Genomic DNA, 16,080 nt, shown 5'->3' on the forward strand with positions numbered 1-16,080 from the left:
ACAAAGTAGGGTTGGGTTTATGGAGCAGTTTGAATAGTGGGAACAAGCAGTGATTGAAATTGGGAATGTGTCATGTTTGTGGAGTGTGTTTTTTTAGTTTTTTTTATCAATATTAAGGAAATTGAATAGAAGGAAAGAGAACCTCCGAGTGAGGGGGGAAGGTGGCCCCACATACACTGTCTTGACCAGTGTGTGAAAAATACAAGGATAGATATAGTAGCTCTGTATATGTAGAGAGCTCAGGAATAGTAGTGGTTGTTATTTTAGCTTGTTATTTTAGTTTGTTTTGTTGGTGTATTTTAAAAGTGTAAGGAGGATGCCCAGGAGAGCCGTGTGTGGTGTGTGTGTGCAGACGTATCAGCAGAGGGTGAGGTGTGTGTATAAAAGACTGTATTAGGGAAATAGTGAGGAAAATAAATGGATGATTTGCTCTGTGAATTTGATGACAGTATTAAGATGTACTAGAGACAAAACTGAATTGTATATCATTTGAATTAATTATTTTTTACTTTGGTGCAGTAGTATTGGCGTAGCACCACGACAAAACCCATGAGGGACACGACTATGGGGTTAGAAAGGCCCCTAGACCACATATCCAAGGCCCTACCCCTGTAGTGTGAAAAGACTAAGAAATATCGCAACCAATGAGTGACAGAGACTAGAGGGAGGGGGAATTCCCCTCTCCTGGCCAGATCAGGTCTTGTATAACAGAAGCGTGTTGCAACATATTGCAACATATGTCCACATACCTGACAGTAAAATACAATGGATGACCGTTGCAGAATAGAAGGGAAGTATTTAACCTCTGGAAAATGTTTGAGGACACAGAGATTCCTAAGGGGAACTGGGCGACACATGACTGTGGTAAAGAAACAGGCATAGGGGAAAATGGGAAGAATGTGAAAGGGGAAAGATGGATATATCCACTAGCATCTCACCCAGTGGAATGGAATACCAAGCCAACATATGTATCAGTGAGCATGATGGTAATAACACCCATCACAGCCCTAGCCCCACCATATGTCTCACCCTCAGAAGTGACTGCCCATAGCGGGGTAAGCACAAGAGATTTAGAAGTAGCACTGGCATCAACTCAGACAGAACTAGCCAGGCCGAGGGCAGCATGCAACCAAGGAAGATACACCTGTGCCACCTTTATGGGCACCAGTACAACCAATAGGGGACGAGTGGAAGTTTTATTTTGAATAGATAGTGCACCCACAGAAACCGTTCACGGAGAGCGTGGCAAAGAGACATACAGCTTGGGATATAAGAATGTAGGGTCACGGAGAGGAGATGAGGAATACTGGAGTGATTTTGATGAGACCGAGGACGATGGGGAAGGGAACGCAGAGCAAGCACCCCAGAGCACACCCAGCTTAGAAAGTTTGTTGGACAGAAGGTTGAGGGAGAGATTCAGCAGGGTAGCATTAGCATTAGCAAGAAAAAAGGGAAGTGTGACTAAAAGCAGAAAAGGCAGAAAAGGCAGAAAAGACAAAATGAAAATGCAAATGCCACTTATACACAAGGGAACAGGGAGGCCTCACTTTGTGCCCTGGGCACAGATGGACAAGAATCACCTCCTTAAGTCGCTCTGCCACTCACGGAGGGGGCTGGGAAGTGGCTATATGCTTTTGAGAAGAAAACAGCAGGGGTGCCTCTAGCAATAGGAGATATTAAGAGTTTGTTAGTGGGTGCAGTTGGGTACCAGGCAAAAAATTCCCATGATGGAGTGTTGTTTAAATGTTTTTAAAAACTGGGTATAGGATGCGCAGCGGAAGATGTTCCCAGACACTCCAGACTTACAATTGATCATGCAATGTACAATGGGGATGATGAAGATGCAGCTCAATACATTCTTAGGGTCCAAGAGATCTGGAGAGCAGAAACAGGCAACACCTGGGACCAATCAACCTCACTTTTATATTTTATAGAATTGCAAAAAGCGCGCGACAAAATAGCGGAGATAGAAGCAAAAGGATGGCCCGAAATTCAAAGTATTATAATCCGCCATTGTAGAAGGATAAAGGAGCGCAAGAAAGAAGGAAACGATTCGGAGGTGACAGGATGAGGAAGCGAATCTGGTTCAAAATAATTTAGTGAAAGTAGCTGTGGTAGCAGCAGTGCCGGCGCAGGTGAAGAAGGAAGGGTACGCCACTCATGCTGCAAATGCAAGAATAGCAACAGTGTGGGCCAAATGAGGGCAAGGACAGTGGGGTGGTAACCCACAATTTTCAGGGCCCCAGTGGCAAGGAGGGCAGCAGCAAGGACAGGGTGGGTGTATTTGGGGGTTTGGGACCAAGAGGAGGGGGCCGGGGTCGTGCTGGGCATGCGTGAGGTGTGGGCATTTTTCATTGGAATGCCAAAACAGGCAGGGTATGGGTACAACGACAACCAGCAAATGTATGGTCCCGCACCCCATCACTCCATGGGAATCCCCAGGGGCTACCTCCCAGAATGACATCGATAACATATGAGATTCACGAGGCTTATACAGAGCTACCCCCACAAATCCCAGGCCCATCTCATCCACAGCACCGGCAGCAGGCAGTCAAACACTACCAATCCCGCCCTAACCCACAGCCAGTGGACAATTGGAATGCTGTCGGCACTACACCTAATGGCACTGTGGCTCCATTTCAAGGTGCTACAGTGGTATGGGGAAACCTTTTTTGTTCCCTGGGACAGACACTTATCCTGACCAGGACAGCCCACAGAGAGCACCTGCATGTCCATTCCTGTCAACAACATTAAATCCACAAGAGGAACCGGTAGTATGGGCAGAGACAGAGAACAAACAATTCATCTTTATGGTGGAATGCTTGTGATACACTCCATAGCATGTGATGTAGTGGTAAGAGGCATTCTAGTGAACCCAGATATGTTCATTTATGGCATTACAGTGCTAGCACGAAAAGTTCCCCAGATCACAAGGGCCTGCTGGAGAGTATCCACTGATTTAATTTTGCGGACCATGGTGTCCCCAGAGCTAGTTGCAGGTACAATACACTCCCTAGACCCAGAGGGTCTGCTACTGTCAGCCAAATGAATTGTAGTTTTAGGCACTGACCCCCACAGATGCCAGTGGCACACCATTTCATGCATCAATCCTACTGTGCCCCTTAAAAAGTTGACTGATGCAGAGCTTTTTGAGGCCAGCAATAATGACAGGGAAATCATCCTCAAATGTGCATACCCTGTGAGATAATGGTGCAATACTGAAGAGTGCAGAGCCCCCTCATGCCTGTTGTCACACCACTCCTATTCAGCCATGTCAATTTACAACACGTTCCCACGTACATATGGACCACTAACCCACATTATGTAGGGATGTTGAAGGAAGTGACCCCAGTGATAGTCACCACGAAGGCTGGTGAAGTATTGCCTTGGGTGAAGCAACACCTATTGTTGAGAGCGGCAGAAGAGGGGATCAGGGAGACAATACAGACCTTGCTACACCAAGGGATTATAGTACACTCCACCTCAACATGCAACACGGTGATACACCACATTGAAAAAGCAACAGGGGCAGTTGGAGGATGATCCAGGATCTCTGCCCCTTCATGATATAGTGCAAAAAGAGTTTTCACTTGTCTCAACCCGGCATCCATTTTGTGCAGCATCCCCAAAGAAGTAACCCATTTTACAGTTGTAGATTTAAAGACCATCTTCTTCTCTGTTTCCCTGGACCCAGGCTCACAGTATATCACAGCATTTACCCAGGGCAGAAAACAGTGCAAACATACTTGTTTGCCCCAAGGGCACTGCAAGAGCCTCAGCATCTTCAATAGGATACTGCACGAAGACTTAGGCAAAATCCAGGTATCCAGTACAATAATTCAATACGTAGATAATTTATTGGTTTGGAGTGATAGTGAGTAAAACCGTCTCAGAGACTCCATTGCCCTATTGCAATTGCTAGCATGTAAGGGGTACAAGGTAGACAAGGCAAAGCTCCAGTACTGCCAACAGTTGTATACGAACTGTTTGTTTTACAACTGTTCGAATTACAATTGACCTTTTTCACAATTGACCGAATTGTGAAGTTCAATTGTAACATAGATGTGGGGGAGAAAACCCCCACATCCCCCCACCCAACGCCAAACCCCCCCAAAACCCTATATAGATATATATAGATATAGATATATAGATATATATATACATATATATCTATAACTATATCTATATATATATATATACGGTCAATTGTGAAAAGGTCAATTGTGACCCTTTAAATTCGGTCAATTGTTCATTCGAACAATTGTAAACAAACAATTTGGGTAATACCCTGCCAACAGGTAGCACTTTACCTGCGCCAACTCATCTCTGAAAACAGGAAAAGGATTATCCCTGACAGGGCAGCAACAGTGCGTGCAACTGCCAAGCCACTCACAGTGAAAGATACGCAGGCATTCTTAGAATTATTCAATTACTGCAGGGCATGTATTTTCTATTTTTCAGCATATGTTGTGGCCACTCTTACAGGGCTTCAAGGAAGTACATAATGAGAATAGAAAAGAATGGACAGCAACCATGACTAAGACTTAAAGTAGGTGATCTCAACAGCCCCCGTCCTTGCGAGATTACAATCCAAGAGTTTTATATATTCTCTCACTTGAATGGCACCCTCATGACAGCAGTGTTGACGCAAAAGAGCAACATGGGCCACAAGCCCCTGGCCTACTACAACTGCACACTTGATTTGGTGATGCTGGGGCAGTTCGCATGCAAACAAGCTCTTGCAGCTTCGACCTTTGTCATCAAAAAGAGTTCAGCATTTGTGATCGGGTACTCAGTATTTGCTATCTTAGATCGCTCAAAGTCCACTGTCACCACCCAGTGAGCATCAGCATACAAGATTATTTTCTGAAGCCCACACATTCACATCATGAGGTGTAAAACAGTGAACCCAGCCAAGTTCCTCACAGAACCATGCACCGAGGGGGACTTGCAACAGCATGACTGTGCAAAATATGAAAGCGAGGGGGATGACATTCCCAAAGCCAGAGACAGCCTTTAGGTGAAGGTGAGGTACTATTTGTTGATGAGTCCATGACAATTGACCAGGAAATGGGATAGAGGCATTTTGGGGTGGCAGTGGTGCGCCTAGAAGCAGATGAATATGAGACACTAGTGATGAAGAGGTTGCCCATGCACTAGTCATCACAGACGTCTGAACTTGTAGCTCTTATTGAGGCCCGTTGTGCATCCAAAGGGTGTTATGCCGCTATCTATTCAGACTCTGCATACGTCACCACCACAGTGCATGCAGATCTTTCACGCTGGAGATGTAGGGTCTTCAGGTGGGCAGGTGGCTCACCAGTGCAGCAAGCTGCCCTGCTCAATACACTGATTTCCGCCCTCGCAGAACTGTCTGTAGTGGCGGTCATCAAATGCACAGCGCACACCAACAACACTGACAAAATTTCATTGGGAAATGCAGCCACTGATACGGCAGCAAAAGCTGCAGCATATCTCCCAGTGTCCACACCTGCTGAATATGTGATCGCAACAGTTGCCACAAGGCGCGATACAGACCCATACAGGGCCATGCCCATAGCCCAGATTATTGAGCTTCAGCGTAAGGCACCAAAGGAAGAGCAGGACATGTGGCTCAAGCGTGGGTGTGTGCAGTCTCCTACTGACCTCTTATGAAGATAGTCATGCACTCGGAAAGTAGTGATGCCTGTAGAACTGCTATGAACAGCATTTGAGCAATTACATTACCCTTTTCACAGATCCAAGCAACACATTGCAGCGTACATCCAGGAAAATTGTTTTATACCTAATCTCCATGAACACCTCTCAACAATGGTGATTCAATGCACCACCTGCCAAGTATCCAGCACAGGGATGACACTTACAGCACTGCAAGGTACCCTGCCTTGCTCCATTAGGCCCTTCCATGAGCTATATATTGACTATGCAGACATGGGGGAAAGATGCAATGGAGCTCAATACCTGATTGTGGTGGTGTGTCCATTCTCAAGGTGGGATGAGGCTGGTCTATGTGCCCACCCAGATGCCAAGTGTGCTGCCAGATTACTCATGTGAGGTTTTCCCCCGATGGGGTGTATGTGATGTTTTGAGGTCCAACAATGCCACCCATTTTTTCAATGAACTTGCCAAAGGGATCACAGCATTATTGGGCATACAGCACTGCATGTGCTCAATTTACCATCCACAAGCAAATGGGGTGGTGCAACGGATCAACGGTCTCCTCAAAAGCAGGCTCTCAAAATTATGTAACACCCTACTTAACTGCCTGGTTTAAGTACCTGTTAACTTCTTCTAACAGGTACTTAAAGCAGGCAGATTCCAAAAGAAATCCAATGGTCTTACACCAGCATGAAAATGTCATGCTGGTGTACAACCAAACATGTTTTTGCAGGTGGAGTGGGCATGCAAGGTGGACACATTAAGAGTCTGATTTACAAAATCTTTTTTCAATGGGATGTTCTCATTGAAAAGGCTTTTGTAAATCAGGCCCCAAGTCTATTCTGTCCACTCACGGTACCTGTAAAAACAATGACAATGATATGGCTTATTAAAAAAGGTGTTAAGACCTCTAGAGGACTCAAAAATGAGCCACTATGTCTCACAAATGACTTGCACATTCAACATAATAATTGACCCCTTTAATATTTTGGGATTCATTTTTGTAAGAGCAAGAGGTTTGCCCAGTACCTGGCTTCATTATAATCTCCATCCTTCTCTCACTCCTCTTCACATAGTAAACAGACTTTTATCCATTAAATACTTTGGCTCGGGCCTCAGGGCGAAACCAATGTGAATACATAAAGCATAATAAACCCTAAAAATCCATCCTGAAGGATGCTTTACATTTCTGAAGGCAATAAAACATCACAAAAGGATGGTGAAACCAGGTACAAACAGTCCTCTGTGGGGTGACAAAGTAAACTAGCATTTATGTATTTATACATTTAGTACTGGGGGACAGGTTCAGCTGCATTTGGATTGCTATGCCAGTGTATAGCTGCCTAGCCTGAGGAGGAACACACATTAGTAACACCATCAATTTGCAATTCCGCTTTTCACTCCAGATTCCATTTTCTTTAGGTTATGTGGTGTCATTAAGCTATGGACCTGGCTGTATACTTTCTACTTTCACTGTAAGCCATTTAATATGATGTATCTTCTTGTAAATGCTAATAGCTCTCCAGTTGGCAGGGGTTACATACCGGTAACAGCTACATGTCTACACCAAGAGAATTGCCACACCGATATATCTTACCACAGAGTTTAAGGTGTTCTGCTTTTTAGTGGGATCCTTGAATCTTTGCTCGCCCTCTCCAGAATACTGCCACGTTTACCACCAAGTGCAATTTGGCTTTACATGCAGTTGTTCCCACATTTTTAGGGCATGTTTTGGCATGTTTGCTTTCATCACTAACTAAAAATCATGAATTCCCTTAATAAATGAGTTTCCAAAACGTGTATTTATCTTGCCTGAATATAACAGGCAGTTTATTTTATGGCCACATGAATTCCACCAATTCTCTGCCCAAATACGTTAAAATACATTATGTAATCACTGGCCAAAATCCCTGCAAGTTCTCATTAGTTTTGAGTGTTAGACATTTTTATTTAATCTGAATGAAACTCACAGCGCGTTGAGTAGTTATTTTTCTAGATCCTTATCAATTTCTCAGATCTCTCAAAAAAATTGTGGGACCTGAGAATCAAATTTAAAAAAAACATATATTCAGAACTACTTTTATTGAAGGTCTTACACGTTAAAAGTGTTCTGACTTGTGACAGAAAAAACACTGTTTGAGTAGTGTCAAGTCTATTCTTCTGTGATAATTATTAGGCGCAGGCTGTTCTGCTTTGAAAATCTGGTCCAAGGTCAAGGTTAAATAGAAACAATGGACAATCACATGAGAACAATAGTAGTGCTGAAAACAGAGAATGCAGTTGGCAGACTGCATATGTGGTTCTGACATAAATAATAGTCAGTATTGGAGATTTGCTTACCTTTAGTTTTGTTTGGTTGTACATTTATTTTAATTTCCATGATTTAAGAAACATCCATTGGGCAGCCATGAATGCATTTAAAGTTATCAAAAATATCTACTATCTGACCAAATGTGTGCCAGCAAGTCATTGCAATCACCCCTTTATCTTTAATTTACCTTTCACTAGGTGTCATTACAAGTTTGGAAGTATAGGGTAAAAGTGACGGTAATGGAATTAGCGCAACATTTGCCGTAGCGCTGTGTAAAGACTGGAGGAGGGTATCTGGACTTCTGCCCTCTACATGGTTGGCACAAAGGCACAGAACACCCAGCCAAGAATCTCAATTTGGTAACGTTGCACAAGCAGCAAGGCTTAAGTTTTCTGGTGGTTATGCCTGCAGGTTCTTAAGTACAGTGAACCCAAAGCCCCCGCAAAAGAATGTCCTCTCTTGGATCAGTCTTTGGAGTGGCACAGCAGCTTTTGGATTTTGACGAAGAGTAGCAGCCACAATCTTCTTCCTTCAGCTGAGCCTCTTGGTGAGTGAGAGGTTCCCGGTTATACACATTTGATCCTCATTCACTCAGGCTGAGCCAGGCTGTCAACCAATCACGGAGAACGGCGTTCATGCAGGCAGGCAGCCAATGAGCTTCACACGCATCCAGGCCATTCACTCCACCAAGACACCCATAACAAAAATGTGGATTGGGGTAAGCACCCAGCCTTTCAGCATACTACACTGCATGCATGTCAGTTTCAGTCAGGGCTGTCTCAGGCATTGTGCAACACACAGAAACCAGACAACCAAAACACAGTATGTGAGTTCACTTCAGACTCCATTGACATAGGTCCCACCCCAAGGTTATACCCACAATACACAGCCACTGGGAAGGCTCCAGTCAGTCTGACAGGATGCAGCCCCAGGGCCATGTATGGTATTTCCACCCAACAGCCAGTCAGGAGGAAGGGACAAAGGGCTTCCCAGGACTTTGGGAAACAAGGTTATAGAAACCAAGAAGCCACAGTGGCCATCTTGCCTTTCTTCAGGAATCTATTGATTCCTATGGCAGGGCCTGGGTGTCCCAAAAATTGAGGACACTCAGAGCCACTGCCAAGTCAGCATGTAGCTGCCACCAGCCCATACCCTGCTCTGTGGGCAACACACAGGTGCCCAAAAACACACATAAGAGATACAAGGGTGTACCCCCACCCATGGATGCCATTAGGGTATCCCATCGGTGTTTTTCACCAAAGGGAAAACATGAAGAGCTGCGCTGTCAGGCTGGACCTGAGTGGCAGAAAGCATAAATAGAACACACACAGACAAGTGGTAGGACACGAATTAGAGGCCCTGTCCCTCAATGAGGCATTTCCAGCATCACACGCTGAATCACAAGCCGGATGTAATACCACATCAATGGTAATACTATCAATGGGTCTATAGTTGACGGTATTACCATTATCAGTATTACCACCAATTGGAATGAGTCCGGTGAGAGTCCAGTCTCTTCCAGTCACTCTACAGGTTGACTGTGCTGTTGGATCCTGCTTGCAAAAAAGGAACACTAGTCTGCTGTTATCCCATTGAGGAAATCACTGGACTTACATATATTGCCACCAGCGGGCGTGTAGCACCAGTGCGTGAGTCTGGTGAGAGTCCAGTCTCTTCCAGTCACTCTACAGGTTGGTTTTGCTGTTGGATCCTGTTTGCCAAAAGGAACGCTATTCTGTTGTTATCCCTTTAAGGAAATCACTGGATTTACCTATATTGCCACCAGGGGGAATGTAGTGCTAGCGCATGAGTCCGGTGAGAGTCCAGTCTCTTCCAGTCACTCCTGAGTCAGGACCGAGTCCGGACGCTTGCCGTGTGTCGAGATGACTGCTCCTCCTTCATCACCGAGTTGTGTGCATGCCGGGCCCAACACATGGCAGAAACAAGGGCTGCTCGGTGCATTTGGAGCCACTGCCACTGACAAACTAACAGGTGCATTTATAACATTGAGTCAGGTAAGCGATGTTAACATAATACCAAACAAGCAGACCAAGTTCAATGTTATCTGTGTGAGACTCTGGCTGGCACTTTCATTCATCAGCCATGCAGTCTCAAATAACGGGCAGGCACACGAGCATTGACACATTTCTTCTTTTATTGTATCACAAACAGAGCTGCCCTCTACCGCTGAGCCCCCTCCCTAACCCAACGTCACTTCCGTGCCCAAGAGACCGCAACGGCGGACCTCCCCACACAACAATGTGGATAGGCTGCATGTCAGTCAGGGTGTTACGACACAACCTGACATCTCCCCCCTTTTTAAGTTGTAACCTCGGAGGTGACCTTTACCCCATTTCTTCAATGAGTCTTTGGGGCTTTATTCGACTCCTCTGTGGCCTACCTTGCCTGCATGGGGTGGCAGGTATTGGCCTTGGTGGTGCTTCTTCTTGTTCAGCTTCAGGCGCCTCACTGTCTCCCAGATATGGTTCGTCTCGCCATCTTTCTTCCCTTTTCGTCTCCGGTTCTCCTCCAAGCCTGTTCTAGAGGGGTCGCCACTCTCCTAAAGTGGGACACATTGCGCGTCCTGGAGGTGTGACTGTCTCCCTCTGCCGTGACCATGCTGCCTTTCTTCTGAGTCACGGTGAGCAGTTCGGGCGCAAAGGTGGCGTCTTCCTTTCACCCTTTGTGTTGTTTCACAATCACAATGTCACCTCGTGCTATGGTTGATTCTTGGGCTCTTCTTCTCACGTCCGCCATATCTTTCATTTTCCTCTTTCCTTCTGTGTCCTTTAGCCTGGCCTGTTGTTCCAACGGCGTTCTGGGGACTCGCCGGGGATCCTCTGCAAGTCTGTTTTAACAGGCCTCCTGAACATTAGGTCTGCAGGACACACCCCCGTGGTGCTGTGAGGTGTGGGCCTATATTCTCTCAGGAATTGGTATAAGGCCTGTTTGAACGGTTTGTTCAATATGTCTGCAGTGTCCGCTTAATGCTGGCCATAAACCTTTCTACGATTCTGTTCGCTTGCGGCCATCGGGGAGTGATCCTTCTGTGCTGGAAAAACATGTATTTGGTGAAATTCTGGAAGTCTGTGCTGACAAATGGCGGGCCATTGTCTGATTTAATTACCCTCGGGACCCCGTATGCTGATAGCATCCAATCAAGTGCCGGGATGACGCAGGTAGCCGATGTACTGTCAATCAGCTGTGCTTCTGCGAACCGTGAATGTTCGTCGATCAATACTAGCACATATGTGCCGTCTCGGAGTGGGCCGAACATGTCCACCACCAGCTCATCCCAGACCTGTTCTGGGATGGAGGATTATTATTGTATCGGGTTAGGCCGCGGAGGCGGGGCTACTTGTGCGCAGATCGTGCAGCCCCCTACCAGTCATTGCACGAGTGTGTCCAGTCTGGGGAAACACGCCTTCTGTCTGAGTAGCTTCTTGGTTGCTGCGACCCCCCCGGTGTCCTTCGTGAGCCACCTGGACTATCTTTTCTCAGAGGGACTCAGGTATGACGACTTTGCACCCTTTCAGGATGATGTGATCCTCTACAATGGAAAGTTCATCTCTGACTAGGTCCAATCATTTGATGTCATCTCTGGTCTTCTCTGGTTCACCTCTGGCTTGTTGTCTCATGTGTGCCCTCTTGTCGAGTTGTATGCAGTGTTTGACTATTCTCAAGGCCGGATCCTGTTCCAATTGAGCGACTAGTTCCGGCCATTCGACTGGAAGTGGTTGCAGGTGGTGTATGAAGTAAGTAATGTACGCATCTGCTATGGACGGGTGGGCGGACGCTGGTCCCGTCGGGTGGCAGGACAAGTAATCTGCGGGGTTGTCTTCCTTGCCAGGTCGGTGTATGGTGTTGAACTTAGAGTCTTGCAAGCGCAATCCCCACCTGGCTATTCTGGGGGGCATTCTCGCCTTGGGATCCCCGTAGATTGTGAGGAGAGCCTGGTGGTCGGTTACAATGGTGAATTGTTTTCCGTACACAAATAGATCAAAGTATTTGCACAGACTTGATTGAGGGCCATGTCGTGTTCTTCCTTGGTCTTCCCAAATACCAACAGTAATTGAGACAGTTGGGCACATGGCATATGACTCCGTGAATTTCCTCCTGAAAAATCTCTGCGGCCGACGAGATGCCGAAGCTAAGCCGCTTATATTGGAAGAGTCCCATGTGGGTCACGAAGGTTGCTATGTACCAGGATTCAGGATTTATTTCAATTTGATGATATACCTTTGTCAAGTCCAATTTGGAGAACGTGGTGGCCCCGTGGAGTAAATGGATCATGTCCGTGATCCTTGGTGCCTAGTGTCTCTCTCTTTCGATGGCAACATTCACCCATCGCATATCTACGCACAGGCAAATTGATCCATCTGGGGATTTTTTGGGGTCGGGAACTATACCCAGGGGGTTGGTCCGGTGTCAGGCTCAATGACTTGGGTCTTGATGAGTTTTTCCAACTCGTCTTCCACCTGTTTCTGAATGTTACTATTTTAAGTAACTGGTTGAATATTGGTTACATTTAGATGCTGATAATAATCAACCAGATATTCAAGGTTATCTAAGGAGATGATCCAAAACAATTGAAGAGTTTGTATACGAATTTCGAATCAGGGTTGAGAATGATTTAATTTACAATAAATTGAACACATGATGAATTACCTATCTGTGTACTCATATTAGTTGATTGATTGTATATATTCAGGTATATATGAGTCCTTTCACAAGACAATAGATGAAAAAAACATCTATGTCAAGTCCCAAAAAAAGCATTAACTCTTTACTAACACACCAGGGAATAGATATCACTATTGAGGTTTGAGACAAAACTAAAAACCAGATAACCAAATGGACTATCACTATAATAAATTGATGGAAATGTAAGCATAAACACGTGATTTGGCAAAATGTATATAGTAGATAATGTCTTTGAGAATCAATTTACTTTTATTGAGAAGTGTTAACATGGGTGTGGTTGAGCCACTTGTCTTCAATCAATACATTTTGGGAATTTATGTATACAATAAAGGAAATGTGTTAGGCTATTTCAAAGTCACTGATAAAGGTATTGAAATATAGAGTTGGAATTCAGCAAGCTAATGCATTTTATAAGCTGACATATTTTTATAGTTGACAACAGATCAACACCAATAGTTGACTAATTGTGTTATATATATTTTCTATGTTTATTATTTTATTTTATTATTTTTATTTGCTTGCATTCCTCAACTTCTTCTGAACAAATGCGAATTAACTAAACTGGGATATGGAATGGTAATGTTAATTAAGGTGTAAATATTTATATTCTTATTTTATTAATGTACTTGGGAATGTTACTAATTACCAGCTGAAATTAACTCTGTTAATTGACTATACATAGTAATGCCTTGAAAACGGCCGAGGATCGGAACACGTGTTTGCAAGATTGAAAAGCCAAGTGTTGGGATGGAAATTAGTTTATCCCATCAACTAGGCGATTTAAGGTGAGCTGAATCCTGTACTAGATCATGTAATGTACAACGGGGGAGAGGACTGCACTGTGAAACTCGGCACAGATATAATATTGTGAGAACGATAGCTCCATAGACTCAGTGTGTGCATAGAAATAAATGCCATTTTGTAGTTATGGTGGATGCATAGCCTGGGAGGTCCATGCGGCACAACTTTAGTTCCATGGAAGGACTCGACTGGTCCCAGACCCTTGAGACGAGATGAGTCCGCAGAGCCAGTTCTCACAGAAGCTTCCCTTTGTCCCTCCATTGTTGCAATTACTCAGTATCACTGGGAGGAATGTGTTCTGCAAGGCCATGAGACAAAACCAGGTTCCTCGCAATGCCCATTCATTACAACCGAAATGCCAGCAGATCTCCAACCCCCACCTAGCACACCCAGAGCCATGGCCCACACCAGCATCCTAACCCCGCACACCCCTGCAGTCTAGGATAGTGAATGACCCTAGGCCGAATCATAAACCAACTGGCCATAAAAGATCTAAGCATGTGCGACTGCTTCACCTCTTCACATAAATACATCCTTTGTAACATGAGGTACAGGGAGGGATGAATTATAGATCAAAATGAGGGTGGAGGCCTTGGGTGCGAAGAGTGCAGTATCAACAGAGCAGGGAATGTGTGGGTCAGCGTGAATGTATTTCTTCCTCCCAAGAACACGATCTTGAGCCTCCCAGGTACATGCAAGAGTGATTTAGTAATAGGCTTAGTGTATAATAGAAGTTTTGAATAGTGTAACATATGAGAGACCTGACCTTCACTCCTCAGAGAGATCAGCCCAGCTGACCCATGTAGGGACTGGCAGACAGCGGAGAATGTGAACCAATTCCAGCCTGGCATCCCCTATGGAGCAGGCCCATGTATAGGGTCTTGCCAATCAGTGGTGCTAATTTTTACTGTATGTTGATGATGCGTTACTGACTTTTAAGTCACTGCTTGTACTAGTTGGAGCCAGAACATTCTCGAGCAGCAGAGTCCTTTGCTGATACTTTTGTATTCTGTACAATTAAACTTAGTTATCCTTGCAAGCTATAGCTTGGCCTATTTCCCTTGAGGGTTGTATTCATTCTGGTGTGATCGTAAACAGGGACTTGCTTTCATTTGATGACCATGCTGACTTGATCCCAATGCCCCCATACCTGCAGAGATATCCAGACAGCCTCTCCGGAAGGGCTGCATCCACCTACAGTGACCATTCCCAAAACACGTACTCTGAGTGGCCTTGTGCAAGCTGTCTTTGCAGAATCCCACCTGCTCCTTGGATCAGGATGTGGCCCCAAGGAGAGGTGCAAACAGGTTGTTGAACCCTGTGAACTGAGGTCTTTGGGAGAATGTACACACATGCTTATAGCCTCCAAGGGTTAACAAAGTAGGGTTGGGTTTATGGAGCAGTTTGAATAGTGGGAACAAGCAGTGATTGAAATTGGGAATGTGTCATGTTTGTGGAGTGTGTTTTTTTAGCTTTTTTTATCAATATTAAGGAAATTGAATAGAAGGAAAGAGAACCTCCGAATGAGGGGGGAAGGTGGCCCCACATACACTGTCTTGACCAGTGTGTGAAAAATACAAGGATAGATATAGTAGCTCTGTATATGTAGAGAGCTCAGGAATAGTAGTGGATGTTATTTTACCTTGTTATTTTAGTTTGTTTTGTTGGTGTATTTTAAAAGTGTAAGGAGGATGCCCAGGAGAGCCGTGTGTGGTGTGTGTGTGCAGACGTATCAGCAGAGGGTGAGGTGTGTGTATAAAAGACTGTATTAGGGAAATAGTGAGGAAAATAAATAGATGATTTGCTCTGTGAATTTGATGACAGTATTAAGATGTACTAGAGACAAAACTGAATTGTATATCATTTGAATTAATTATTTTTTACTTTGGTGCAGTAGTATTGGCTTAGCACCACGACAAAACCCATGAGGGACACGACTATGGGGTTAGAAAGGCCCATAGACCACATATCCAAGGCCCTACCCCTGTAGTGTGAAAAGACTAAGAAATATCACAACCAATGAGTGACAGAGACTAGAGGGAGGGGGAATTCCCCTCTCCTGCCCAGATCAGGGCTTGTATAACAGAAGCGTGTTGCAACATATTGCAACATATGTCCACATACCTGACAGTAAAATACAACGGATGACCGTTGCAGAATAGAAGGGAAGTATTTAACCTCTGGAAAATGTTTGAGGACACAGAGATTCCTAAGGGGAACTGGGCGACACATGACTGTGGTAAAGAAACAGGCATAGGGGAAAATGGGAAGAATGTGAAAGGGGAAAGATGGATATATCCACTAGCATCTCACCCAGTGGAATGGAATACCAAGCCAACATATGTATCAGTGAGCATGATGGTAATAACACCCATCACAGCCCTAGCCCCACCATATGTCTCACCCTCAGAAGTGACTGCCCATAGCGGGGTAAGCACAAGAGATTTAGAAGTAGCACTGGCATCAACTCAGACAGAACTAGCCAGGCCGAAGGCAGCATGCAACCAAGGAAGATACACCCGTGCCACCTTTATGGGCACCAGTACAACCAATAGGGGACGAGTGGAAGTTTTATTTTGAATAGATAGTGCACCCACAGGAACCGT

The sequence above is a fragment of the Ambystoma mexicanum genome, chromosome 11, assembly GCF_040938575.1.
Source record: "Ambystoma mexicanum isolate Mex_15411 chromosome 11, UKY_AmexF1_1, whole genome shotgun sequence".
Classification (NCBI taxonomy): Eukaryota; Metazoa; Chordata; class Amphibia; order Caudata; family Ambystomatidae; genus Ambystoma; species Ambystoma mexicanum.